This window comes from Triturus cristatus, chromosome 12 (assembly GCF_964204655.1).
Source record: "Triturus cristatus chromosome 12, aTriCri1.1, whole genome shotgun sequence".
In the NCBI taxonomy this organism is placed as follows: domain Eukaryota; kingdom Metazoa; phylum Chordata; class Amphibia; order Caudata; family Salamandridae; genus Triturus; species Triturus cristatus.
The window spans coordinates 268,152,675-268,179,881 of NC_140595.1; positions in this window are offsets into that span (position 1 = coordinate 268,152,675).

Here is a 27,207-nt window from a genome sequence, read left to right on the forward strand (position 1 = left end):
TTCTCCTCTGCAACACTGCCTCTGCTGGCCATGCAATATAACCTGCAGATGGAAAAGTCCACCGTTAGTCCATTATTAGAACTTGAATACTTCCAAACTAAAGACAACAATACCAAATAAAATTATTTTCATAAAGCGTTAATAATTAGTACAATAGAGTCTGTAATATTGTGAAAAATCAAAGTTCACTAAAAATTCTATTTTCCATTTTAATTTCAACCTAGCACACTTCTCTCAATCCTATGCCTCATTTGCTACCACTCTCTACACGACTCTAGCACCTATATGAGGACGTAGATAGAAAGATCTCTTTACCAGCTAAGTGACAGCGAACCCTTCTCACTAGAATTCTTTTAGGTTATGGTACACCAAAAGCAATTCAGTGATCTGATAAGTTAAGGGAGGAAGGTTTATGCTACAGTTAATGGAAATAATAAAAACTACGAGTAACAGATTCTAACATCTTCATTTTATCACAACCCTATCAGTTAACCAATATTGCTACCGTCTTGAAAAGTTACATTATGCGGAAGACCCAACTAAAAGGTCCTGAGAGCCATCAGACGTTATGAACTTCTTTTAGTGAGAGCAAAACGATTAAAAGCGAGTTTGACTTACCATATAAATTGATAGAGGCATGCAGAAGGCTGATGAGTTTGATTTCTTTTTTGTTTTGTCTCAGCAACGCAGAGAGATTCTCCTCTGCAACTCAGAGAGATTCTCCTCTGCAACACTGCCTCTGCTGGCCATGCAATATAACCTGCAGATGGAAAAGTCCACCGTTAGTCCATTATTAGAACTTGAATACTTCCAAACTAAAGACAACACTACCAAATAAAATTATTTCCATAAAGTGTTAATAATTAGTACAATAGAGTCTGTAATATTGTGAAAATTCAAAGTTCACTAAAAATTCTATTTTCCATTTTAATTTCAACCTAGCACACTTCTCTCAATCCTATGCCTCATTTGCTACCACTCTCTACATGACTCTAGCACCTATATGAGGACGTAGATAGAAAGATCTCTTTACCAGCTAAGTGACAGCGAACCCTTCTCACTAGAATTCTTTTAGGTTATGGTACACCAATAGCAATTCAGTGATCTGATAAGTTAAGGGAGGAAGGTTTATGCTACAGTTAATGGAAATAATAAAAACTACGAGTAACAGATTCTAACATCTTCATTTTATCACAACCCTATCAGTTAACCAATATTGCTACCGTCTTGAAAAGTTATATTATGCGGAAGACCCAACTAAAAGGTCCTGAGAGCCATCAGACGTTATGAACATCTTTTAGTGAGAGCAAAACGATTAAAAGCGAGTTTGACTTACCATATAAATTGATAGAGGCATGCAGAAGGCTGATGAGTTTGATTTCTTTTTTTTTTTGTCTCCGCAACGCAGAGAGATTCTCCTCTGCAACACTGCCTCTGCTGGCCATGCAATATAACCTGCAGATGGAAAAGTCCACCGTTAGTCCATTATTAGAACTTGAATACTTCCAAACTAAAGACAACACTACCAAATAAAATTATTTCCATAAAGTGTTAATAATTAGTACAATAGAGTCTGTAATATTGTGAAAATTCAAAGTTCACTAAAAATTCTATTTTCCATTTTAATTTCAACCTAGCACACTTCTCTCAATCATATGCCTCATTTGCTACCACTCTCTACACGACTCTAGCACCTATATGAGGACGTAGATAGAAAGATCTCTTTACCAGCTAAGTGACAGCGAACCCTTCTCACTAGAATTCTTTTAGGTTATGGTACACCAATAGCAATTCAGTGATCTGATAAGTTAAGGGAGGAAGGTTTATGCTACAGTTAATGGAAATAATAAAAACTACGAGTAACAGATTCTAACATCTTCCTTTTATCACAACCCCATCAGTTAACCAATATTGCTACCGTCTTGAAAAGTTATATTATACGGAAGACCCAACTAAAAGGTCCTGAGAGCCATCAGACGTTATGAACTTCTTTTAGTGAGAGCAAAACGATTAAAAGCGAGTTTGACTTACCATATAAATTGATAGAGGCATGCAGAAGGCTGATGAGTTTGATTTCTTTTTTTTTTTGTCTCAGCAACGCAGAGAGATTCTCCTCTGCAACACTGCCTCTGCTGGCCATGCAATATAACCTGCAGATGGAAAAGTCCACCGTTAGTCCATTATTAGAACTTGAATACTTCCAAACTAAAGACAACAATACCAAATAAAATTATTTTCATAAAGCGTTAATAATTAGTACAATAGAGTCTGTAATATTGTGAAAAATCAAAGTTCACTAAAAATTCTATTTTCCATTTTAATTTCAACCTAGCACACTTCTCTCAATCCTATGCCTCATTTGCTACCACTCTCTACACGACTCTAGCACCTATATGAGGACGTAGATAGAAAGATCTCTTTACCAGCTAAGTGACAGCGAACCCTTCTCACTAGAATTCTTTTAGGTTATGGTACACCAATAGCAATTCAGTGATCTGATAAGTTAAGGGAGGAAGGTTTATGCTACAGTTAATGGAAATAATAAAAACTACGAGTAACAGATTCTAACCTCTTCATTTTATCACAACCCTATCAGTTAACCAATATTGCTACCGTCTTGAAAAGTTATATTATACGGAAGACCCAACTAAAAGGTCCTGAGAGCCATCAGACGTTATGAACTTCTTTTAGTGAGAGCAAAACGATTAAAAGCGAGTTTGACTTACCATATAAATTGATAGAGGCATGCAGAAGGCTGATGAGTTTGATTTCTTTTTTTTTTTGTCTCAGCAACGCAGAGAGATTCTCCTCTGCAACACTGCCTCTGCTGGCCATGCAATATAACCTGCAGATGGAAAAGTCCACCGTTAGTCCATTATTAGAACTTGAATACTTCCAAACTAAAGACAACAATACCAAATAAAATTATTTTCATAAAGCGTTAATAATTAGTACAATAGAGTCTGTAATATTGTGAAAAATCAAAGTTCACTAAAAATTCTATTTTCCATTTTAATTTCAACCTAGCACACTTCTCTCAATCCTATGCCTCATTTGCTACCACTCTCTACACGACTCTAGCACCTATATGAGGACGTAGATAGAAAGATCTCTTTACCAGCTAAGTGACAGCGAACCCTTCTCACTAGAATTCTTTTAGGTTATGGTACACCAAAAGCAATTCAGTGATCTGATAAGTTAAGGGAGGAAGGTTTATGCTACAGTTAATGGAAATAATAAAAACTACGAGTAACAGATTCTAACCTCTTCATTTTATCACAACCCTATCAGTTAACCAATATTGCTACCGTCTTGAAAAGTTATATTATGCGGAAGACCCAACTAAAAGGTCCTGAGAGCCATCAGACGTTATGAACTTCTTTTAGTGAGAGCAAAACGATTAAAAGCGAGTTTGACTTACCATATAAATTGATAGAAGCATGCAGAAGGCTGATGAGTTTGATTTTTTTTTTTTTTGTCTCAGCAACGCAGAGAGATTCTCCTCTGCAACACTGCCTCTGCTGGCCATGCAATATAACCTGCAGATGGAAAAGTCCACCGTTAGTCCATTATTAGAACTTGAATACTTCCAAACTAAAGACAACACTACCAAATAAAATTATTTCCATAAAGTGTTAATAATTAGTACAATAGAGTCTGTAATATTGTGAAAATTCAAAGTTCACTAAAAATTCTATTTTCCATTTTAATTTCAACCTAGCACACTTCTCTCAATCCTATGCCTCATTTGCTACCACTCTCTACATGACTCTAGCACCTATATGAGGACGTAGATAGAAAGATCTCTTTACCAGCTAAGTGACAGCGAACCCTTCTCACTAGAATTCTTTTAGGTTATGGTACACCAATAGCAATTCAGTGATCTGATAAGTTAAGGGAGGAAGGTTTATGCTACAGTTAATGGAAATAATAAAAACTACGAGTAACAGATTCTAACATCTTCATTTTATCACAACCCTATCAGTTAACCAATATTGCTACCGTCTTGAAAAGTTATATTATGCGGAAGACCCAACTAAAAGGTCCTGAGAGCCATCAGACGTTATGAACTTCTTTTAGTGAGAGCAAAATGATTAAAAGCGAGTTTGACTTACCATATAAATTGATAGAGGCATGCAGAAGGCTGATGAGTTTGATTTCTTTTTTTTTTTGTCTCAGCAACGCAGAGAGATTCTCCTCTGCAACACTGCCTCTGCTGGCCATGCAATATAACCTGCAGATGGAAAAGTCCACCGTTAGTCCATTATTAGAACTTGAATACTTCCAAACTAAAGACAACATTACCAAATAAAATTATTTTCATAAAGCGTTAATAATTAGTACAATAGAGTCTGTAATATTGTGAAAAATCAAAGTTCACTAAATTCTATTTTCCATTTTAATTTCAACCTAGCACACTTCTCTCAATCCTATGCCTCATTTGCTACCACTCTCTACACGACTCTAGCACCTATATGAGGACGTAGATAGAAAGATCTCTTTACCAGCTGAGTGACAGCGAACCCTTCTCACTAGAATTCTTTTAGGTTATGGTACACCAATAGCAATTCAGTGATCTGATAAGTTAAGGGAGGAAGGTTTATGCTACAGTTAATGGAAATAATAAAAACTACGAGTAACAGATTCTAACATCTTCATTTTATCACAACCCTATCAGTTAACCAATATTGCTACCGTCTTGAAAAGTTATATTATGCGGAAGACCCAACTAAAAGGTCCTGAGAGCCATCAGACGTTATGAACTTCTTTTAGTGAGAGCAAAACGATTAAAAGCGAGTTTGACTTACCATATAAATTGATAGAAGCATGCAGAAGGCTGATGAGTTTGATTTTTTTTTTTTTTGTCTCAGCAACGCAGAGAGATTCTCCTCTGCAACACTGCCTCTGCTGGCCATGCAATATAACCTGCAGATGGAAAAGTCCACCGTTAGTCCATTATTAGAACTTGAATACTTCCAAACTAAAGACAACACTACCAAATAAAATTATTTTCATAAAGCGTTAATAATTAGTACAATAGAGTCTGTAATATTGTGAAAAATCAAAGTTCACAAAAAATTCTATTTTCCATTTTAATTTCAACCTAGCACACTTCTCTCAATCCTATGCCTCATTTGCTACCACTCTCTACACGACTCTAGCACCTATATGAGGACGTAGATAGAAAGATCTCTTTACCAGCTAAGTGACAGCGAACCCTTCTCACTAGAATTCTTTTAGGTTATGGTACACCAATAGCAATTCAGTGATCTGATAAGTTAAGGGAGGAAGGTTTATGCTACAGTTAATGGAAATAATAAAAACTACGAGTAACAGATTCTAACATCTTCATTTTATCACAACCCCATCAGTTAACCAATATTGCTACCGTCTTGAAAAGTTATATTATGCGGAAGACCCAACTAAAAGGTCCTGAGAGCCATCAGACGTTATGAACTTCTTTTAGTGAGAGCAAAACGATTAAAAGCGAGTTTGACTTACCATATAAATTGATAGAGGCATGCAGAAGGCTGATGAGTTTGATTTCTTTTTTTTTTTGTCTCAGCAACGCAGAGAGATTCTCCTCTGCAACACTGCCTCTGCTGGCCATGCAATATAACCTGCAGATGGAAAAGTCCACCGTTAGTCCATTATTAGAACTTGAATACTTCCAAACTAAAGACAACACTACCAAATAAAATTATTTCCATAAAGTGTTAATAATTAGTACAATAGAGTCTGTAATATTGTGAAAATTCAAAGTTCACTAAAAATTCTATTTTCCATTTTAATTTCAACCTAGCACACTTCTCTCAATCCTATGCCTCATTTGCTACCACTCTCTACACGACTCTAGCACCTATATGAGGACGTAGATAGAAAGATCTCTTTACCAGCTAAGTGACAGCGAACCCTTCTCACTAGAATTCTTTTAGGTTATGGTACACCAATAGCAATTCAGTGATCTGATAAGTTAAGGGAGGAAGGTTTATGCTACAGTTAATGGAAATAATAAAAACTATGAGTAACACATTCTAACATCTTCATTTTATTACAACCCTATCAGTTAACCAATATTGCTACCGTCTTGAAAAGTTATATTATGCGGAAGACCCAACTAAAAGGCCCTGAGAGCCATCAGACGTTATGAACTTCTTTTAGTGAGAGCAAAACGATTAAAAGCGAGTTTGACTTACCATATAAATTGATAGAGGCATGCAGAAGGCTGATGAGTTTGATTTCTTTTTTTTTTTGTCTCAGCAACGCAGAGAGATTCTCCTCTGCAACACTGCATCTGCTGGCCATGCAATATAACCTGCAGATGGAAAAGTCCACCGTTAGTCCATTATTAGAACTTGAATACTTCCAAACTAAAGACAACAATACCAAATAAAATTATTTTCATAAAGCGTTAATAATTAGTACAATAGAGTCTGTAATATTGTGAAAAATCAAAATTCACTAAAAATTCTATTTTCCATTTTAATTTCAACCTAGCACACTTCTCTCAATCCTATGCCTCATTTGCTACCACTCTCTACACGACTCTAGCACCTATATGAGGACATAGATAGAAAGATCTCTTTACCAGCTAAGTGACAGCGAACCCTTCTCACTAGAATTCTTTTAGGTTATGGTACACCAAAAGCAATTCAGTGATCTGATAAGTTAAGGGAGGAAGGTTTATGCTACAGTTAATGGAAATAATAAAAACTACGAGTAACAGATTCTAACATCTTCATTTTATCACAACCCTATCAGTTAACCAATATTGCTACCGTCTTGAAAAGTTATATTATGCGGAAGACCCAACTAATAGGTCCTGAGAGCCATCAGACGTTGTGAACATCTTTTAGTGAGAGCAAAACGATTAAAAGCGAGTTTGACTTACCATATAAATTGATAGAGGCATGCAGAAGGCTGATGAGTTTGATTTCTTTTTTTTTTTGTCTCAGCAACGCAGAGAGATTCTCCTCTGCAACACTGCCTCTGCTGGCCATGCAATATAACCTGCAGATGGAAAAGTCCACCGTTAGTCCATTATTAGAACTTGAATACTTCCAAACTAAAGACAACACTACCAAATAAAATTATTTCCATAAAGTGTTAATAATTAGTACAATAGAGTCTGTAATATTGTGAAAATTCAAAGTTCACTAAAAATTCTATTTTCCATTTTAATTTCAACCTAGCACACTTCTCTCAATCCTATGCCTCATTTGCTACCACTCTCTACACGACTCTAGCACCTATATGAGGACGTAGATAGAAAGATCTCTTTACCAGCTAAGTGACAGCGAACCCTTCTCACTAGAATTCTTTTAGGTTATGGTACACCAATAGCAATTCAGTGATCTGATAAGTTAAGGGAGGAAGGTTTATGCTACAGTTAATGGAAATAATAAAAACTATGAGTAACACATTCTAACATCTTCATTTTATTACAACCCTATCAGTTAACCAATATTGCTACCGTCTTGAAAAGTTATATTATGCGGAAGACCCAACTAAAAGGCCCTGAGAGCCATCAGACGTTATGAACTTCTTTTAGTGAGAGCAAAACGATTAAAAGCGAGTTTGACTTACCATATAAATTGATAGAGGCATGCAGAAGGCTGATGAGTTTGATTTCTTTTTTTTTTTGTCTCAGCAACGCAGAGAGATTCTCCTCTGCAACACTGCCTCTGCTGGCCATGCAATATAACCTGCAGATGGAAAAGTCCACCGTTAGTCCATTATTAGAACTTGAATACTTCCAAACTAAAGACAACACTACCAAATAAAATTATTTCCATAAAGTGTTAATAATTAGTACAATAGAGTCTGTAATATTGTGAAAATTCAAAGTTCACTAAAAATTCTATTTTCCATTTTAATTTCAACCTAGCACACTTCTCTCAATCCTATGCCTCATTTGCTACCACTCTCTACACGACTCTAGCACCTATATGAGGACGTAGATAGAAAGATCTCTTTACCAGCTAAGTGACAGCGAACCCTTCTCACTAGAATTCTTTTAGGTTATGGTACACCAATAGCAATTCAGTGATCTGATAAGTTAAGGGAGGAAGGTTTATGCTACAGTTAATGGAAATAATAAAAACTATGAGTAACACATTCTAACATCTTCATTTTATTACAACCCTATCAGTTAACCAATATTGCTACCGTCTTGAAAAGTTATATTATGCGGAAGACCCAACTAAAAGGCCCTGAGAGCCATCAGACGTTATGAACTTCTTTTAGTGAGAGCAAAACGATTAAAAGCGAGTTTGACTTACCATATAAATTGATAGAGGCATGCAGAAGGCTGATGAGTTTGATTTCTTTTTTTTTTTGTCTCAGCAACGCAGAGAGATTCTCCTCTGCAACACTGCATCTGCTGGCCATGCAATATAACCTGCAGATGGAAAAGTCCACCGTTAGTCCATTATTAGAACTTGAATACTTCCAAACTAAAGACAACAATACCAAATAAAATTATTTTCATAAAGCGTTAATAATTAGTACAATAGAGTCTGTAATATTGTGAAAAATCAAAATTCACTAAAAATTCTATTTTCCATTTTAATTTCAACCTAGCACACTTCTCTCAATCCTATGCCTCATTTGCTACCACTCTCTACACGACTCTAGCACCTATATGAGGACATAGATAGAAAGATCTCTTTACCAGCTAAGTGACAGCGAACCCTTCTCACTAGAATTCTTTTAGGTTATGGTACACCAAAAGCAATTCAGTGATCTGATAAGTTAAGGGAGGAAGGTTTATGCTACAGTTAATGGAAATAATAAAAACTACGAGTAACAGATTCTAACATCTTCATTTTATCACAACCCTATCAGTTAACCAATATTGCTACCGTCTTGAAAAGTTATATTATGCGGAAGACCCAACTAATAGGTCCTGAGAGCCATCAGACGTTGTGAACATCTTTTAGTGAGAGCAAAACGATTAAAAGCGAGTTTGACTTACCATATAAATTGATAGAGGCATGCAGAAGGCTGATGAGTTTGATTTCTTTTTTTTTTTGTCTCAGCAACGCAGAGAGATTCTCCTCTGCAACACTGCCTCTGCTGGCCATGCAATATAACCTGCAGATGTAAAAGTCCACCGTTAGTCCATTATTAGAACTTGAATACTTCCAAACTAAAGACAACACTACCAAATAAAATTATTTCCATAAAGTGTTAATAATTAGTACAATAGAGTCTGTAATATTGTGAAAATTCAAAGTTCACTAAAAATTCTATTTTCATTTTAATTTCAACCTAGCACACTTCTCTCAATCCTATGCCTCATTTGCTACCACTCTCTACATGACTCTAGCACCTATATGAGGACGTAGATAGAAAGATCTCTTTACCAGCTAAGTGACAGCGAACCCTTCTCACTAGAATTCTTTTAGGTTATGGTACACCAATAGCAATTCAGTGATCTGATAAGTTAAGGGAGGAAGGTTTATGCTACAGTTAATGGAAATAATAAAAACTACGAGTAACAGATTCTAACATCTTCATTTTATCACAACCCTATCAGTTAACCAATATTGCTACCGTCTTGAAAAGTTACATTATGCGGAAGACCCAACTAAAAGGTCCTGAGAGCCATCAGACGTTATGAACTTCTTTTAGTGAGAGCAAAACGATTAAAAGCGAGTTTGACTTACCATATAAATTGATAGAGGCATGCAGAAGGCTGATGAGTTTGATTTCTTTTTTTTTTTGTCTCAGCAACGCAGAGAGATTCTCCTCTGCAACTCAGAGAGATTCTCCTCTGCAACACTGCCTCTGCTGGCCATGCAATATAACCTGCAGATGGAAAAGTCCACCGTTAGTCCATTATTAGAACTTGAATACTTCCAAACTAAAGACAACACTACCAAATAAAATTATTTCCATAAAGTGTTAATAATTAGTACAATAGAGTCTGTAATATTGTGAAAATTCAAAGTTCACTAAAAATTCTATTTTCCATTTTAATTTCAACCTAGCACACTTCTCTCAATCCTATGCCTCATTTGCTACCACTCTCTACATGACTCTAGCACCTATATGAGGACGTAGATAGAAAGATCTCTTTACCAGCTAAGTGACAGCGAACCCTTCTCACTAGAATTCTTTTAGGTTATGGTACACCAATAGCAATTCAGTGATCTGATAAGTTAAGGGAGGAAGGTTTATGCTACAGTTAATGGAAATAATAAAAACTACGAGTAACAGATTCTAACATCTTCATTTTATCACAACCCTATCAGTTAACCAATATTGCTACCGTCTTGAAAAGTTATATTATGCGGAAGACCCAACTAAAAGGTCCTGAGAGCCATCAGACGTTATGAACATCTTTTAGTGAGAGCAAAACGATTAAAAGCGAGTTTGACTTACCATATAAATTGATAGAGGCATGCAGAAGGCTGATGAGTTTGATTTCTTTTTTTTTTTGTCTCCGCAACGCAGAGAGATTCTCCTCTGCAACACTGCCTCTGCTGGCCATGCAATATAACCTGCAGATGGAAAAGTCCACCGTTAGTCCATTATTAGAACTTGAATACTTCCAAACTAAAGACAACACTACCAAATAAAATTATTTCCATAAAGTGTTAATAATTAGTACAATAGAGTCTGTAATATTGTGAAAAATCAAAGTTCACTAAAAATTCTATTTTCCATTTTAATTTCAACCTAGCACACTTCTCTCAATCCTATGCCTCATTTGCTACCACTCTCTACACGACTCTAGCACCTATATGAGGACGTAGATAGAAAGATCTCTTTACCAGCTAAGTGACAGCGAACCCTTCTCACTAGAATTCTTTTAGGTTATGGTACACCAATAGCAATTCAGTGATCTGATAAGTTAAGGGAGGAAGGTTTATGCTACAGTTAATGGAAATAATAAAAACTACGAGTAACAGATTCTAACATCTTCATTTTATCACAACCCCATCAGTTAACCAATATTGCTACCGTCTTGAAAAGTTATATTATGCGGAAGACCCAACTAAAAGGTCCTGAGAGCCATCAGACGTTATGAACTTCTTTTAGTGAGAGCAAAACGATTAAAAGCGAGTTTGACTTACCATATAAATTGATAGAGGCATGCAGAAGGCTGATGAGTTTGATTTCTTTTTTTTTTTGTCTCAGCAACGCAGAGAGATTCTCCTCTGCAACACTGCCTCTGCTGGCCATGCAATATAACCTGCAGATGGAAAAGTCCACCGTTAGTCCATTATTAGAACTTGAATACTTCCAAACTAAAGACAACAATACCAAATAAAATTATTTTCATAAAGCGTTAATAATTAGTACAATAGAGTCTGTAATATTGTGAAAAATCAAAGTTCACTAAAAATTCTATTTTCCATTTTAATTTCAACCTAGCACACTTCTCTCAATCCTATGCCTCATTTGCTACCACTCTCTACACGACTCTAGCACCTATATGAGGACGTAGATAGAAAGATCTCTTTACCAGCTAAGTGACAGCGAACCCTTCTCACTAGAATTCTTTTAGGTTATGGTACACCAAAAGCAATTCAGTGATCTGATAAGTTAAGGGAGGAAGGTTTATGCTACAGTTAATGGAAATAATAAAAACTACGAGTAACAGATTCTAACATCTTCATTTTATCACAACCCTATCAGTTAACCAATATTGCTACCGTCTTGAAAAGTTATATTATGCGGAAGACCCAACTAAAAGGTCCTGAGAGCCATCAGACGTTATGAACTTCTTTTAGTGAGAGCAAAACGATTAAAAGCGAGTTTGACTTACCATATAAATTGATAGAGGCATGCAGAAGGCTGATGAGTTTGATTTCTTTTTTTTTTTGTCTCAGCAACGCAGAGAGATTCTCCTCTGCAACACTGCCTCTGCTGGCCATGCAATATAACCTGCAGATGGAAAAGTCCACCGTTAGTCCATTATTAGAACTTGAATACTTCCAAACTAAAGACAACATTACCAAATAAAATTATTTTCATAAAGCGTTAATAATTAGTACAATAGAGTCTGTAATATTGTGAAAAATCAAAGTTCACTAAAAATTCTATTTTCCATTTTAATTTCAACCTAGCACACTTCTCTCAATCCTATGCCTCATTTGCTACCACTCTCTACACGACTCTAGCACCTATATGAGGACGTAGATAGAAAGATCTCTTTACCAGCTAAGTGACAGCGAACCCTTCTCACTAGAATTCTTTTAGGTTATGGTACACCAATAGCAATTCAGTGATCTGATAAGTTAAGGGAGGAAGGTTTATGCTACAGTTAATGGAAATAATAAAAACTACGAGTAACAGATTCTAACATCTTCATTTTATCACAACCCCATCAGTTAACCAATATTGCTACCGTCTTGAAAAGTTATATTATACGGAAGACCCAACTAAAAGGTCCTGAGAGCCATCAGACGTTATGAACTTCTTTTAGTGAGAGCAAAACGATTAAAAGCGAGTTTGACTTACCATATAAATTGATAGAGGCATGCAGAAGGCTGATGAGTTTGATTTCTTTTTTTTTTTGTCTCAGCAACGCAGAGAGATTCTCCTCTGCAACACTGCCTCTGCTGGCCATGCAATATAACCTGCAGATGGAAAAGTCCACCGTTAGTCCATTATTAGAACTTGAATACTTCCAAACTAAAGACAACAATACCAAATAAAATTATTTTCATAAAGCGTTAATAATTAGTACAATAGAGTCTGTAATATTGTGAAAAATCAAAGTTCACTAAAAATTCTATTTTCCATTTTAATTTCAACCTAGCACACTTCTCTCAATCCTATGCCTCATTTGCTACCACTCTCTACACGACTCTAGCACCTATATGAGGACGTAGATAGAAAGATCTCTTTACCAGCTAAGTGACAGCGAACCCTTCTCACTAGAATTCTTTTAGGTTATGGTACACCAAAAGCAATTCAGTGATCTGATAAGTTAAGGGAGGAAGGTTTATGCTACAGTTAATGGAAATAATAAAAACTACGAGTAACAGATTCTAACATCTTCATTTTATCACAACCCTATCAGTTAACCAATATTGCTACCGTCTTGAAAAGTTATATTATGCGGAAGACCCAACTAAAAGGTCCTGAGAGCCATCAGACGTTATGAACTTCTTTTAGTGAGAGCAAAACGATTAAAAGCGAGTTTGACTTACCATATAAATTGATAGAGGCATGCAGAAGGCTGATGAGTTTGATTTCTTTTTTTTTTTGTCTCAGCAACGCAGAGAGATTCTCCTCTGCAACACTGCCTCTGCTGGCCATGCAATATAACCTGCAGATGGAAAAGTCCACCGTTAGTCCATTATTAGAACTTGAATACTTCCAAACTAAAGACAACACTACCAAATAAAATTATTTCCATAAAGTGTTAATAATTAGTACAATAGAGTCTGTAATATTGTGAAAATTCAAAGTTCACTAAAAATTCTATTTTCCATTTTAATTTCAACCTAGCACACTTCTCTCAATCCTATGCCTCATTTGCTACCACTCTCTACATGACTCTAGCACCTATATGAGGACGTAGATAGAAAGATCTCTTTACCAGCTAAGTGACAGCGAACCCTTCTCACTAGAATTCTTTTAGGTTATGGTACACCAATAGCAATTCAGTGATCTGATAAGTTAAGGGAGGAAGGTTTATGCTACAGTTAATGGAAATAATAAAAACTACGAGTAACAGATTCTAACATCTTCATTTTATCACAACCCTATCAGTTAACCAATATTGCTACCGTCTTGAAAAGTTATATTATGCGGAAGACCCAACTAAAAGGTCCTGAGAGCCATCAGACGTTATGAACATCTTTTAGTGAGAGCAAAACGATTAAAAGCGAGTTTGACTTACCATATAAATTGATAGAGGCATGCAGAAGGCTGATGAGTTTGATTTCTTTTTTTTTTTGTCTCCGCAACGCAGAGAGATTCTCCTCTGCAACACTGCCTCTGCTGGCCATGCAATATAACCTGCAGATGGAAAAGTCCACCGTTAGTCCATTATTAGAACTTGAATACTTCCAAACTAAAGACAACACTACCAAATAAAATTATTTCCATAAAGTGTTAATAATTAGTACAATAGAGTCTGTAATATTGTGAAAAATCAAAGTTCACTAAAAATTCTATTTTCCATTTTAATTTCAACCTAGCACACTTCTCTCAATCCTATGCCTCATTTGCTACCACTCTCTACACGACTCTAGCACCTATATGAGGACGTAGATAGAAAGATCTCTTTACCAGCTAAGTGACAGCGAACCCTTCTCACTAGAATTCTTTTAGGTTATGGTACACCAATAGCAATTCAGTGATCTGATAAGTTAAGGGAGGAAGGTTTATGCTACAGTTAATGGAAATAATAAAAACTACGAGTAACAGATTCTAACATCTTCATTTTATCACAACCCCATCAGTTAACCAATATTGCTACCGTCTTGAAAAGTTATATTATGCGGAAGACCCAACTAAAAGGTCCTGAGAGCCATCAGACGTTATGAACTTCTTTTAGTGAGAGCAAAACGATTAAAAGCGAGTTTGACTTACCATATAAATTGATAGAGGCATGCAGAAGGCTGATGAGTTTGATTTCTTTTTTTTTTTGTCTCAGCAACGCAGAGAGATTCTCCTCTGCAACACTGCCTCTGCTGGCCATGCAATATAACCTGCAGATGGAAAAGTCCACCGTTAGTCCATTATTAGAACTTGAATACTTCCAAACTAAAGACAACAATACCAAATAAAATTATTTTCATAAAGCGTTAATAATTAGTACAATAGAGTCTGTAATATTGTGAAAAATCAAAGTTCACTAAAAATTCTATTTTCCATTTTAATTTCAACCTAGCACACTTCTCTCAATCCTATGCCTCATTTGCTACCACTCTCTACACGACTCTAGCACCTATATGAGGACGTAGATAGAAAGATCTCTTTACCAGCTAAGTGACAGCGAACCCTTCTCACTAGAATTCTTTTAGGTTATGGTACACCAAAAGCAATTCAGTGATCTGATAAGTTAAGGGAGGAAGGTTTATGCTACAGTTAATGGAAATAATAAAAACTACGAGTAACAGATTCTAACATCTTCATTTTATCACAACCCTATCAGTTAACCAATATTGCTACCGTCTTGAAAAGTTATATTATGCGGAAGACCCAACTAAAAGGTCCTGAGAGCCATCAGACGTTATGAACTTCTTTTAGTGAGAGCAAAACGATTAAAAGCGAGTTTGACTTACCATATAAATTGATAGAGGCATGCAGAAGGCTGATGAGTTTGATTTCTTTTTTTTTTTGTCTCAGCAACGCAGAGAGATTCTCCTCTGCAACACTGCCTCTGCTGGCCATGCAATATAACCTGCAGATGGAAAAGTCCACCGTTAGTCCATTATTAGAACTTGAATACTTCCAAACTAAAGACAACATTACCAAATAAAATTATTTTCATAAAGCGTTAATAATTAGTACAATAGAGTCTGTAATATTGTGAAAAATCAAAGTTCACTAAAAATTCTATTTTCCATTTTAATTTCAACCTAGCACACTTCTCTCAATCCTATGCCTCATTTGCTACCACTCTCTACACGACTCTAGCACCTATATGAGGACGTAGATAGAAAGATCTCTTTACCAGCTAAGTGACAGCGAACCCTTCTCACTAGAATTCTTTTAGGTTATGGTACACCAATAGCAATTCAGTGATCTGATAAGTTAAGGGAGGAAGGTTTATGCTACAGTTAATGGAAATAATAAAAACTACGAGTAACAGATTCTAACATCTTCATTTTATCACAACCCCATCAGTTAACCAATATTGCTACCGTCTTGAAAAGTTATATTATACGGAAGACCCAACTAAAAGGTCCTGAGAGCCATCAGACGTTATGAACTTCTTTTAGTGAGAGCAAAACGATTAAAAGCGAGTTTGACTTACCATATAAATTGATAGAGGCATGCAGAAGGCTGATGAGTTTGATTTCTTTTTTTTTTTGTCTCAGCAACGCAGAGAGATTCTCCTCTGCAACACTGCCTCTGCTGGCCATGCAATATAACCTGCAGATGGAAAAGTCCACCGTTAGTCCATTATTAGAACTTGAATACTTCCAAACTAAAGACAACAATACCAAATAAAATTATTTTCATAAAGCGTTAATAATTAGTACAATAGAGTCTGTAATATTGTGAAAAATCAAAGTTCACTAAAAATTCTATTTTCCATTTTAATTTCAACCTAGCACACTTCTCTCAATCCTATGCCTCATTTGCTACCACTCTCTACACGACTCTAGCACCTATATGAGGACGTAGATAGAAAGATCTCTTTACCAGCTAAGTGACAGCGAACCCTTCTCACTAGAATTCTTTTAGGTTATGGTACACCAAAAGCAATTCAGTGATCTGATAAGTTAAGGGAGGAAGGTTTATGCTACAGTTAATGGAAATAATAAAAACTACGAGTAACAGATTCTAACATCTTCATTTTATCACAACCCTATCAGTTAACCAATATTGCTACCGTCTTGAAAAGTTATATTATGCGGAAGACCCAACTAAAAGGTCCTGAGAGCCATCAGACGTTATGAACTTCTTTTAGTGAGAGCAAAACGATTAAAAGCGAGTTTGACTTACCATATAAATTGATAGAGGCATGCAGAAGGCCGATGAGTTTGATTTCTTTTTTTTTTTGTCTCAGCAACGCAGAGAGATTCTCCTCTGCAACACTGCCTCTGCTGGCCATGCAATATAACCTGCAGATGGAAAAGTCCACCGTTAGTCCATTATTAGAACTTGAATACTTCCAAACTAAAGACAACATTACCAAATAAAATTATTTTCATAAAGCGTTAATAATTAGTACAATAGAGTCTGTAATATTGTGAAAAATCAAAGTTCACTAAAAATTCTATTTTCCATTTTAATTTCAACCTAGCACACTTCTCTCAATCCTATGCCTCATTTGCTACCACTCTCTACACGACTCTAGCACCTATATGAGGACGTAGATAGAAAGATCTCTTTACCAGCTAAGTGACAGCGAACCCTTCTCACTAGAATTCTTTTAGGTTATGGTACACCAATAGCAATTCAGTGATCTGATAAGTTAAGGGAGGAAGGTTTATGCTACAGTTAATGGAAATAATAAAAACTACGAGTAACAGATTCTAACATCTTCATTTTATCACAACCCCATCAGTTAACCAATATTGCTACCGTCTTGAAAAGTTATATTATACGGAAGACCCAACTAAAAGGTCCTGAGAGCCATCAGACGTTATGAACTTCTTTTAGTGAGAGCAAAACGATTAAAAGCGAGTTTGACTTACCATATAAATTGATAGAGGCATGCAGAAGGCTGATGAGTTTGATTTCTTTTTTTTTTTGTCTCAGCAACGCAGAGAGATTCTCCTCTGCAACACTGCCTCTGCTGGCCATGCAATATAACCTGCAGATGGAAAAGTCCACCGTTAGTCCATTATTAGAACTTGAATACTTCCAAACTAAAGACAACAATACCAAATAAAATTATTTTCATAAAGCGTTAATAATTAGTACAATAGAGTCTGTAATATTGTGAAAAATCAAAGTTCACTAAAAATTCTATTTTCCATTTTAATTTCAACCTAGCACACTTCTCTCAATCCTATGCCTCATTTGCTACCACTCTCTACACGACTCTAGCACCTATATGAGGACGTAGATAGAAAGATCTCTTTACCAGCTAAGTGACAGCGAACCCTTCTCACTAGAATTCTTTTAGGTTATGGTACACCAAAAGCAATTCAGTGATCTGATAAGTTAAGGGAGGAAGGTTTATGCTACAGTTAATGGAAATAATAAAAACTACGAGTAACAGATTCTAACATCTTCATTTTATCACAACCCTATCAGTTAACCAATATTGCTACCGTCTTGAAAAGTTATATTATGCGGAAGACCCAACTAAAAGGTCCTGAGAGCCATCAGACGTTATGAACTTCTTTTAGTGAGAGCAAAACGATTAAAAGCGAGTTTGACTTACCATATAAATTGATAGAGGCATGCAGAAGGCTGATGAGTTTGATTTCTTTTTTTTTTTGTCTCAGCAACGCAGAGAGATTCTCCTCTGCAACACTGCCTCTGCTGGCCATGCAATATAACCTGCAGATGGAAAAGTCCACCGTTAGTCCATTATTAGAACTTGAATACTTCCAAACTAAAGACAACATTACCAAATAAAATTATTTTCATAAAGCGTTAATAATTAGTACAATAGAGTCTGTAATATTGTGAAAAATCAAAGTTCACTAAAAATTCTATTTTCCATTTTAATTTCAACCTAGCACACTTCTCTCAATCCTATGCCTCATTTGCTACCACTCTCTACACGACTCTAGCACCTATATGAGGACGTAGATAGAAAGATCTCTTTACCAGCTAAGTGACAGCGAACCCTTCTCACTAGAATTCTTTTAGGTTATGGTACACCAATAGCAATTCAGTGATCTGATAAGTTAAGGGAGGAAGGTTTATGCTACAGTTAATGGAAATAATAAAAACTACGAGTAACAGATTCTAACATCTTCATTTTATCACAACCCCATCAGTTAACCAATATTGCTACCGTCTTGAAAAGTTATATTATACGGAAGACCCAACTAAAAGGTCCTGAGAGCCATCAGACGTTATGAACTTCTTTTAGTGAGAGCAAAACGATTAAAAGCGAGTTTGACTTACCATATAAATTGATAGAGGCATGCAGAAGGCTGATGAGTTTGATTTCTTTTTTTTTTTGTCTCAGCAACGCAGAGAGATTCTCCTCTGCAACACTGCCTCTGCTGGCCATGCAATATAACCTGCAGATGGAAAAGTCCACCGTTAGTCCATTATTAGAACTTGAATACTTCCAAACTAAAGACAACAATACCAAATAAAATTATTTTCATAAAGCGTTAATAATTAGTACAATAGAGTCTGTAATATTGTGAAAAATCAAAGTTCACTAAAAATTCTATTTTCCATTTTAATTTCAACCTAGCACACTTCTCTCAATCCTATGCCTCATTTGCTACCACTCTCTACACGACTCTAGCACCTATATGAGGACGTAGATAGAAAGATCTCTTTACCAGCTAAGTGACAGCGAACCCTTCTCACTAGAATTCTTTTAGGTTATGGTACACCAAAAGCAATTCAGTGATCTGATAAGTTAAGGGAGGAAGGTTTATGCTACAGTTAATGGAAATAATAAAAACTACGAGTAACAGATTCTAACCTCTTCATTTTATCACAACCCTATCAGTTAACCAATATTGCTACCGTCTTGAAAAGTTATATTATGCGGAAGACCCAACTAAAAGGTCCTGAGAGCCATCAGACGTTATGAACTTCTTTTAGTGAGAGCAAAACGATTAAAAGCGAGTTTGACTTACCATATAAATTGATAGAAGCATGCAGAAGGCTGATGAGTTTGATTTTTTTTTTTTTTTGTCTCAGCAACGCAGAGAGATTCTCCTCTGCAACACTGCCTCTGCTGGCCATGCAATATAACCTGCAGATGGAAAAGTCCACCGTTAGTCCATTATTAGAACTTGAATACTTCCAAACTAAAGACAACACTACCAAATAAAATTATTTCCATAAAGTGTTAATAATTAGTACAATAGAGTCTGTAATATTGTGAAAATTCAAAGTTCACTAAAAATTCTATTTTCCATTTTAATTTCAACCTAGCACACTTCTCTCAATCCTATGCCTCATTTGCTACCACTCTCTACATGACTCTAGCACCTATATGAGGACGTAGATAGAAAGATCTCTTTACCAGCTAAGTGACAGCGAACCCTTCTCACTAGAATTCTTTTAGGTTATGGTACACCAATAGCAATTCAGTGATCTGATAAGTTAAGGGAGGAAGGTTTATGCTACAGTTAATGGAAATAATAAAAACTACGAGTAACAGATTCTAACATCTTCATTTTATCACAACCCTATCAGTTAACCAATATTGCTACCGTCTTGAAAAGTTATATTATGCGGAAGACCCAACTAAAAGGTCCTGAGAGCCATCAGACGTTATGAACTTCTTTTAGTGAGAGCAAAATGATTAAAAGCGAGTTTGACTTACCATATAAATTGATAGAGGCATGCAGAAGGCTGATGAGTTTGATTTCTTTTTTTTTTTGTCTCAGCAACGCAGAGAGATTCTCCTCTGCAACACTGCCTCTGCTGGCCATGCAATATAACCTGCAGATGGAAAAGTCCACCGTTAGTCCATTATTAGAACTTGAATACTTCCAAACTAAAGACAACATTACCAAATAAAATTATTTTCATAAAGCGTTAATAATTAGTACAATAGAGTCTGTAATATTGTGAAAAATCAAAGTTCACTAAATTCTATTTTCCATTTTAATTTCAACCTAGCACACTTCTCTCAATCCTATGCCTCATTTGCTACCACTCTCTACACGACTCTAGCACCTATATGAGGACGTAGATAGAAAGATCTCTTTACCAGCTGAGTGACAGCGAACCCTTCTCACTAGAATTCTTTTAGGTTATGGTACACCAATAGCAATTCAGTGATCTGATAAGTTAAGGGAGGAAGGTTTATGCTACAGTTAATGGAAATAATAAAAACTACGAGTAACAGATTCTAACATCTTCATTTTATCACAACCCTATCAGTTAACCAATATTGCTACCGTCTTGAAAAGTTATATTATGCGGAAGACCCAACTAAAAGGTCCTGAGAGCCATCAGACGTTATGAACTTCTTTTAGTGAGAGCAAAACGATTAAAAGCGAGTTTGACTTACCATATAAATTGATAGAGGCATGCAGAAGGCTGATGAGTTTGATTTCTTTTTTTTTTTGTCTCAGCAACGCAGAGAGATTCTCCTCTGCAACACTGCCTCTGCTGGCCATGCAATATAACCTGCAGATGGAAAAGTCCACCGTTAGTCCATTATTAGAACTTGAATACTTCCAAACTAAAGACAACAATACCAAATAAAATTATTTTCATAAAGCGTTAATAATTAGTACAATAGAGTCTGTAATATTGTGAAAAATCAAAGTTCACTAAAAATTCTATTTTCCATTTTAATTTCAACCTAGCACACTTCTCTCAATCCTATGCCTCATTTGCTACCACTCTCTACACGACTCTAGCACCTATATGAGGACGTAGATAGAAAGATCTCTTTACCAGCTAAGTGACAGCGAACCCTTCTCACTAGAATTCTTTTAGGTTATGGTACACCAAAAGCAATTCAGTGATCTGATAAGTTAAGGGAGGAAGGTTTATGCTACAGTTAATGGAAATAATAAAAACTACGAGTAACAGATTCTAACATCTTCATTTTATCACAACCCTATCAGTTAACCAATATTGCTACCGTCTTGAAAAGTTATATTATGCGGAAGACCCAACTAAAAGGTCCTGAGAGCCATCAGACGTTATGAACTTCTTTTAGTGAGAGCAAAACGATTAAAAGCGAGTTTGACTTACCATATAAATTGATAGAGGCATGCAGAAGGCTGATGAGTTTGATTTCTTTTTTTTTTTGTCTCAGCAACGCAGAGAGATTCTCCTCTGCAACACTGCCTCTGCTGGCCATGCAATATAACCTGCAGATGGAAAAGTCCACCGTTAGTCCATTATTAGAACTTGAATACTTCCAAACTAAAGACAACATTACCAAATAAAATTATTTTCATAAAGCGTTAATAATTAGTACAATAGAGTCTGTAATATTGTGAAAAATCAAAGTTCACTAAAAATTCTATTTTCCATTTTAATTTCAACCTAGCACACTTCTCTCAATCCTATGCCTCATTTGCTACCACTCTCTACACGACTCTAGCACCTATATGAGGACGTAGATAGAAAGATCTCTTTACCAGCTAAGTGACAGCGAACCCTTCTCACTAGAATTCTTTTAGGTTATGGTACACCAATAGCAATTCAGTGATCTGATAAGTTAAGGGAGGAAGGTTTATGCTACAGTTAATGGAAATAATAAAAACTACGAGTAACAGATTCTAACATCTTCATTTTATCACAACCCCATCAGTTAACCAATATTGCTACCGTCTTGAAAAGTTATATTATACGGAAGACCCAACTAAAAGGTCCTGAGAGCCATCAGACGTTATGAACTTCTTTTAGTGAGAGCAAAACGATTAAAAGCGAGTTTGACTTACCATATAAATTGATAGAGGCATGCAGAAGGCTGATGAGTTTGATTTCTTTTTTTTTTTGTCTCAGCAACGCAGAGAGATTCTCCTCTGCAACACTGCCTCTGCTGGCCATGCAATATAACCTGCAGATGGAAAAGTCCACCGTTAGTCCATTATTAGAACTTGAATACTTCCAAACTAAAGACAACAATACCAAATAAAATTATTTTCATAAAGCGTTAATAATTAGTACAATAGAGTCTGTAATATTGTGAAAAATCAAAGTTCACTAAAAATTCTATTTTCCATTTTAATTTCAACCTAGCACACTTCTCTCAATCCTATGCCTCATTTGCTACCACTCTCTACACGACTCTAGCACCTATATGAGGACGTAGATAGAAAGATCTCTTTACCAGCTAAGTGACAGCGAACCCTTCTCACTAGAATTCTTTTAGGTTATGGTACACCAAAAGCAATTCAGTGATCTGATAAGTTAAGGGAGGAAGGTTTATGCTACAGTTAATGGAAATAATAAAAACTACGAGTAACAGATTCTAACCTCTTCATTTTATCACAACCCTATCAGTTAACCAATATTGCTACCGTCTTGAAAAGTTATATTATGCGGAAGACCCAACTAAAAGGTCCTGAGAGCCATCAGACGTTATGAACTTCTTTTAGTGAGAGCAAAACGATTAAAAGCGAGTTTGACTTACCATATAAATTGATAGAAGCATGCAGAAGGCTGATGAGTTTGATTTTTTTTTTTTTTTGTCTCAGCAACGCAGAGAGATTCTCCTCTGCAACACTGCCTCTGCTGGCCATGCAATATAACCTGCAGATGGAAAAGTCCACCGTTAGTCCATTATTAGAACTTGAATACTTCCAAACTAAAGACAACACTACCAAATAAAATTATTTCCATAAAGTGTTAATAATTAGTACAATAGAGTCTGTAATATTGTGAAAATTCAAAGTTCACTAAAAATTCTATTTTCCATTTTAATTTCAACCTAGCACACTTCTCTCAATCCTATGCCTCATTTGCTACCACTCTCTACATGACTCTAGCACCTATATGAGGACGTAGATAGAAAGATCTCTTTACCAGCTAAGTGACAGCGAACCCTTCTCACTAGAATTCTTTTAGGTTATGGTACACCAATAGCAATTCAGTGATCTGATAAGTTAAGGGAGGAAGGTTTATGCTACAGTTAATGGAAATAATAAAAACTACGAGTAACAGATTCTAACATCTTCATTTTATCACAACCCTATCAGTTAACCAATATTGCTACCGTCTTGAAAAGTTATATTATGCGGAAGACCCAACTAAAAGGTCCTGAGAGCCATCAGACGTTATGAACTTCTTTTAGTGAGAGCAAAATGATTAAAAGCGAGTTTGACTTACCATATAAATTGATAGAGGCATGCAGAAGGCTGATGAGTTTGATTTCTTTTTTTTTTTGTCTCAGCAACGCAGAGAGATTCTCCTCTGCAACACTGCCTCTGCTGGCCATGCAATATAACCTGCAGATGGAAAAGTCCACCGTTAGTCCATTATTAGAACTTGAATACTTCCAAACTAAAGACAACATTACCAAATAAAATTATTTTCATAAAGCGTTAATAATTAGTACAATAGAGTCTGTAATATTGTGAAAAATCAAAGTTCACTAAATTCTATTTTCCATTTTAATTTCAACCTAGCACACTTCTCTCAATCCTATGCCTCATTTGCTACCACTCTCTACACGACTCTAGCACCTATATGAGGACGTAGATAGAAAGATCTCTTTACCAGCTGAGTGACAGCGAACCCTTCTCACTAGAATTCTTTTAGGTTATGGTACACCAATAGCAATTCAGTGATCTGATAAGTTAAGGGAGGAAGGTTTATGCTACAGTTAATGGAAATAATAAAAACTACGAGTAACAGATTCTAACATCTTCATTTTATCACAACCCTATCAGTTAACCAATATTGCTACCGTCTTGAAAAGTTATATTATGCGGAAGACCCAACTAAAAGGTCCTGAGAGCCATCAGACGTTATGAACTTCTTTTAGTGAGAGCAAAACGATTAAAAGCGAGTTTGACTTACCATATAAATTGATAGAAGCATGCAGAAGGCTGATGAGTTTGATTTTTTTTTTTTTTGTCTCAGCAACGCAGAGAGATTCTCCTCTGCAACACTGCCTCTGCTGGCCATGCAATATAACCTGCAGATGGAAAAGTCCACCGTTAGTCCATTATTAGAACTTGAATACTTCCAAACTAAAGACAACACTACCAAATAAAATTATTTTCATAAAGCGTTAATAATTAGTACAATAGAGTCTGTAATATTGTGAAAAATCAAAGTTCACTAAAAATTCTATTTTCCATTTTAATTTCAACCTAGCACACTTCTCTCAATCCTATGCCTCATTTGCTACCACTCTCTACACGACTCTAGCACCTATATGAGGACGTAGATAGAAAGATCTCTTTACCAGCTAAGTGACAGCGAACCCTTCTCACTAGAATTCTTTTAGGTTATGGTACACCAATAGCAATTCAGTGATCTGATAAGTTAAGGGAGGAAGGTTTATGCTACAGTTAATGGAAATAATAAAAACTACGAGTAACAGATTCTAACATCTTCATTTTATCACAACCCCATCAGTTAACCAATATTGCTACCGTCTTGAAAAGTTATATTATGCGGAAGACCCAACTAAAAGGTCCTGAGAGCCATCAGACGTTATGAACTTCTTTTAGTGAGAGCAAAACGATTAAAAGCGAGTTTGACTTACCATATAAATTGATAGAGGCATGCAGAAGGCTGATGAGTTTGATTTCTTTTTTTTTTTGTCTCAGCAACGCAGAGAGATTCTCCTCTGCAACACTGCCTCTGCTGGCCATGCAATATAACCTGCAGATGGAAAAGTCCACCGTTAGTCCATTATTAGAACTTGAATACTTCCAAACTAAAGACAACAATACCAAATAAAATTATTTTCATAAAGCGTTAATAATTAGTACAATAGAGTCTGTAATATTGTGAAAAATCAAAGTTCACTAAAAATTCTATTTTCCATTTTAATTTCAACCTAGCACACTTCTCTCAATCCTATGCCTCATTTGCTACCACTCTCTACACGACTCTAGCACCTATATGAGGACGTAGATAGAAAGATCTCTTTACCAGCTAAGTGACAGCGAACCCTTCTCACTAGAATTCTTTTAGGTTATGGTACACCAAAAGCAATTCAGTGATCTGATAAGTTAAGGGAGGAAGGTTTATGCTACAGTTAATGGAAATAATAAAAACTACGAGTAACAGATTCTAACCTCTTCATTTTATCACAACCCTATCAGTTAACCAATATTGCTACCGTCTTGAAAAGTTATATTATGCGGAAGACCCAACTAAAAGGTCCTGAGAGCCATCAGACGTTATGAACTTCTTTTAGTGAGAGAAAAACGATTAAAAGCGAGTTTGACTTACCATATAAATTGATAGAAGCATGCAGAAGGCTGATGAGTTTGATTTTTTTTTTTTTTGTCTCAGCAACGCAGAGAGATTCTCCTCTGCAACACTGCCTCTGCTGGCCATGCAATATAACCTGCAGATGGAAAAGTCCACCGTTAGTCCATTATTAGAACTTGAATACTTCCAAACTAAAGACAACACTACCAAATAAAATTATTTCCATAAAGTGTTAATAATTAGTACAATAGAGTCTGTAATATTGTGAAAATTCAAAGTTCACTAAAAATTCTATTTTCCATTTTAATTTCAACCTAGCACACTTCTCTCAATCCTATGCCTCATTTGCTACCACTCTCTACATGACTCTAGCACCTATATGAGGACGTAGATAGAAAGATCTCTTTACCAGCTAAGTGACAGCGAACCCTTCTCACTAGAATTCTTTTAGGTTATGGTACACCAATAGCAATTCAGTGATCTGATAAGTTAAGGGAGGAAGGTTTATGCTACAGTTAATGGAAATAATAAAAACTACGAGTAACAGATTCTAACATCTTCATTTTATCACAACCCTATCAGTTAACCAATATTGCTACCGTCTTGAAAAGTTATATTATGCGGAAGACCCAACTAAAAGGTCCTGAGAGCCATCAGACGTTATGAACTTCTTTTAGTGAGAGCAAAATGATTAAAAGCGAGTTTGACTTACCATATAAATTGATAGAGGCATGCAGAAGGCTGATGAGTTTGATTTCTTTTTTTTTTTGTCTCAGCAACGCAGAGAGATTCTCCTCTGCAACACTGCCTCTGCTGGCCATGCAATATAACCTGCAGATGGAAAAGTCCACCGTTAGTCCATTATTAGAACTTGAATACTTCCAAACTAAAGACAACATTACCAAATAAAATTATTTTCATAAAGCGTTAATAATTAGTACAATAGAGTCTGTAATATTGTGAAAAATCAAAGTTCACTAAATTCTATTTTCCATTTTAATTTCAACCTAGCACACTTCTCTCAATCCTATGCCTCATTTGCTACCACTCTCTACACGACTCTAGCACCTATATGAGGACGTAGATAGAAAGATCTCTTTACCAGCTGAGTGACAGCGAACCCTTCTCACTAGAATTCTTTTAGGTTATGGTACACCAATAGCAATTCAGTGATCTGATAAGTTAAGGGAGGAAGGTTTATGCTACAGTTAATGGAAATAATAAAAACTACGAGTAACAGATTCTAACATCTTCATTTTATCACAACCCTATCAGTTAACCAATATTGCTACCGTCTTGAAAAGTTATATTATGCGGAAGACCCAACTAAAAGGTCCTGAGAGCCATCAGACGTTATGAACTTCTTTTAGTGAGAGCAAAACGATTAAAAGCGAGTTTGACTTACCATATAAATTGATAGAAGCATGCAGAAGGCTGATGAGTTTGATTTTTTTTTTTTTTGTCTCAGCAACGCAGAGAGATTCTCCTCTGCAACACTGCCTCTGCTGGCCATGCAATATAACCTGCAGATGGAAAAGTCCACCGTTAGTC